The sequence below is a fragment of the Somniosus microcephalus genome, chromosome 9 (assembly GCF_052327205.1).
Source record: "Somniosus microcephalus isolate GS21.2 chromosome 9, FLI_Smic_1.0, whole genome shotgun sequence".
In the NCBI taxonomy this organism is placed as follows: Eukaryota; Metazoa; Chordata; class Chondrichthyes; order Squaliformes; family Somniosidae; genus Somniosus; species Somniosus microcephalus.
The window spans coordinates 104,587,419-104,591,090 of NC_140995.1; the positions used below are offsets into that span (position 1 = coordinate 104,587,419).

The following is a 3,672-nucleotide window of genomic DNA, read 5'->3' on the forward strand; positions in this document are numbered from 1 at the left end:
ACCATTCATGGTTTATGGGTGGGTTCAGAAAGTGGCAAAAGCAATGGAGTTGAAAATGATGTTAGGTCTTAACACTGTTATTTAACCCTCATTTACATACGGTAATGAAGTCCCTGCCTGTTTCTGATAGGAGTGCTGGTGTAAAAGTCCCTCTGAAAACCAGAATGGGTCGTCCACCAGCGGTAAATCCGTGGAATGTCTTTTCCCAATTTTTGTCCTACTACTGCCAGTTATAGGCATAAACGGAGTGGTAGCAAAATGGAAATTGGCTTCACTATCTCTTCTGACTAGAAGCGAAAGGGTGGGGTTCCATGGATAAATAGAGCTAAAGAGAACTTAGAACCAAAATTAGGTTTAAAAGAGGTGTACGATACACAATTGAATATTAAATCAGATATATTACATAGTATATATTATATTAATTTCTTGGCTTAAACCTTTTCCCTTTTTTGAACTGGAGTGTAACAGTTGCCACGCTTCAGTTATATATATATTATATATTATGTATTATATATTATATTGTAGGAACTGGGGTTCCTAGCCGAAGAATTGAGATCGACTCAGAAAATCAAAAACAATAAAATTTAATGAACAAACGAAGCTGTACAGGAAACTGTAGGATACAATGCAAATAGGTCTGGTCTGCTTGAAAGCCTCTCTGGAAAACTGCTAGCAGGTTCCGAGCTCAACTGCTAGAAGGTTCCGAGCTCTACTGCTAGAAGGTTCCGAGCTCTGACGTCATGACGCCATCACGTTCTTCCCGCCGTTGAGAGATCACGTGATGGATGGCATGACGTCATCACGCGGAGTACAGGAAAGAAGCCCTAGTACAGTTAACAGATACATTAAAGGTGCAGCCCCCAGCTGTACTACATTGCTGTAAAAGGAATTATATACAATTGTCCATAATCCTCTGGTGGTTCCGCCACAATACATTATATATTATGTATTATATATTATGTATTATATATTATATATTATGTATTATATTATGTATTATATATTATATATTATATACTAGCTGGAGTGCCCGGCGGTGCCGAGGCTTTTTCGAGGGCAAGTTGTTGTTGGAAGAGAGAGAGCGACTGGGGGGGAAGAGAGAGAGCGACTGGGGGGGAAGGGAGAGAGCGACTGGGGGGGAAGAGAGAGAGCGACTGGGGGGGAAGAGAGAGAGCGACTGCGGGGGAAGAGAGAGAGCGACTGGGGGGGAAGTGAGAGAGCGAGTGGGGGGGAAGTGAGAGAGCGAGTGGGGGGGGAAGAGAGAGAGCGACTGGGGGGGAAGAGAGAGTGACTGGGGGGGGAAGAGAAAGAGAGCGACTGGGGGGAAGAGAGAGAGAGCGACTGGGGGAAGAGAGAGAAAGCGACTGGGGGGAAGAGAGAGAGAGTGACTGGGGGGAAGAGAACTGGGGGGAAGAGAGAGAGAGCGACTGGGGGGAAGAGAAAGAGTGACGGGGGGAAGAGAGAGAGAGCGACTGGGGGGAAGAGAGAGAGAGCGACTGGGGGGGGAAGAGAGAGAGAGCGACTGGGGGGGGAAGAGAGAGAGAGTGACTGGGGGGGAAGAGAGAGAGCGACTGGGGGGGGAAGAGAGAGAGCGACTGGGGGGGAAGAGAGAGAGCGACTGGGGGGGAAGAGAGAGAGCGACTGGGGGGGAAGAGAGAGAGCGACTGGGAGGGAAGAGAGAGAGTGACTGGGGGGGAAGAGAGAGAGCGACTGGGGGGAAGGAAGAGAGAGAGCGACGGGGGAAAGAGAGAGCGTGACGGGGGGAAGGGGGGAAAGGGGAGGGGAGGAGGGGGGAATGGGGGGAGGGGGGAATTGGGGGAGGGGGGAAGGGGGGGAAGAAGGGAGGGGGGGTGGAGGGGGGAAGGGCGGGAAGAAGGGGGGAGAAGGGAGGGGGGAGGGGAGGGGGGGAGGAGGGGGGAGGAGGAGAGGGGGTCCCCAAGCCAAACCCCCGATCTCCCGCTCCGCGATCTCCCGTCCCCGTTGTCCCGCACCCCGATCTCCCGATGTCCCGCCCCGCGATCTCCCGATGTCCCGCCCCCCGATCTCCCGCCCCCCAATCTCCCGATGTCCCACCCCGCGATCTCCCGATGTCCCGCCCCCGATGTCCCGCCCCCCGATCTCCCGATGTCCCGCCCCGCGATCTCCCGATGTCCCACCCCCGATCTCCCGCCCCCCGATCTCCCGATGTCCCACCCCCCCGATCTCCCGTCCCCCGATCTCCCGATGTCGCGAGCCCCGCCCCCGATTTCCTGAGCCCCGCCCCCCGATGTCCCGAGCCCCGCCCCCCGCCCTCCCGAGCACCGGCCTCCCGCTCTCCGGAGCCCCGCCCTCCCGCTCTCTGGAGCCCCGCCCTCCCGAGCTGGTTTCAAGACCGCCGATTGCGGCTGTGAGAGACGGCCGGCGGGCCCGGTTGCCGGGGTAACCCTTCCCACTCTCCAAGCCCCGCCCGAGATCCGCACTCCCGAGAGCCCCGCCCCCCCGCCCGAGCCGAGCGGGGAACAGAGAGAGACGCCGCGTCTCAGCTGCTCCTGCTGCGCGTGCACCCTGTGTATGTCCTGTGACCCTCGTGGCTGATGCCGTTGCCCCGAGTAACGTGATGACGGGGCGGGGGGAGCTTAGCAGAAGCCGTGGGACTATTACCTAGCTCGGGCGTGGCTGGGCAGGAGAGGCCCAGGCTTTGAGGCCTAGGTTCTGAGGCCTCACAAAAACAGGGAAAGGTAGGAAAAAGAATCTTCAGGTTAGAGAAAATATTTACAAATGAATGAAGCTTTTTAAAAACAATTTAATAAAAGCAATTTTTTTTTGCTGGAAATGTAGGTTTGCAAAGAAAAACGCAGAAAGCGGGAAAAAGAATGGAATCAAGATGGTTGACACTCACCTCGGTTCAGAACGAGAAGGCCCGCCCGCACACGCACTGATTGGTCGACCGTCAGGTCACCGAAGCATAGGATTGGTCAATCGTCCCGTCACTCGACTGTAGGAAGGCCCGCCCGCACGCGCCAGGAACCCGGCGTACGATTGGTCAACCTCAACGTCACTCTATCGCTAATGAGCGGATAATGAGATGCTAATGAGTGGAATTTTGAACATTTTTTGGATACCGCGGGCGCAATTTTTGTCCGGCTAAAACGTAAATACGCCTATGACCGGTCCGTAATCGTAAGCTTTCTTTTGATGTGACGCGCGTGTAGGTACGCTCTATAACTTTCGAACATATAGAGAACGGACAGACAGATAGACAGAAGAGGTCTTTTATATATATAGACCAGCTGGGGGTGTCCGGCGGTGCTGAGGCTTTTTTGAGGGCATGTTGTTGTTGGAAGAGAGAGGGGGAGCGACTGGGGGGGAAGAGAGAGGGGGAGCGACTGGGGGGGAAGAGAGAGGGGGAGCGACTGGGGGTGAAGAGGGAGGGGGAGCGACTGGGGGTGAAGAGGGAGGGGGAGCGACTGGGGGGAAGAGATAGGGGGAGCGACTGGGGGGAAGAGATAGGGGGAGCGACTGGGGGGAAGAGATAGGGGGAGCGACTGGGGGGAAGAGAGAGGGGGAGCGACTGGGGGAAGAGAGAGGGGGAGCGACAGGGTGGAAGAGAGAGGGGGAGCGACTGGGGGGAAGAGAGAGAGGGAGCGACTGGGGGGAAGAGAGAGGAGCGACTGGGGGGAAGAGAGAGAGGAA

General features: G+C 55.6%; 1 long non-coding RNA gene across 1 annotated transcript; it reads left to right on the forward strand.

Annotated features, from left to right (window-relative positions):
• The first annotated feature begins 2,293 nt into the window (after positions 1-2,293).
• On the forward strand, positions 2,294-3,152 carry LOC147112569 (uncharacterized). The gene is made up of 2 exons (XR_015079442.1): positions 2,294-2,717; positions 2,818-3,152. It is a non-coding gene; the product is annotated as an uncharacterized LOC147112569 (long non-coding RNA).
• The last annotated feature ends 520 nt before the right edge of the window (positions 3,153-3,672 follow it).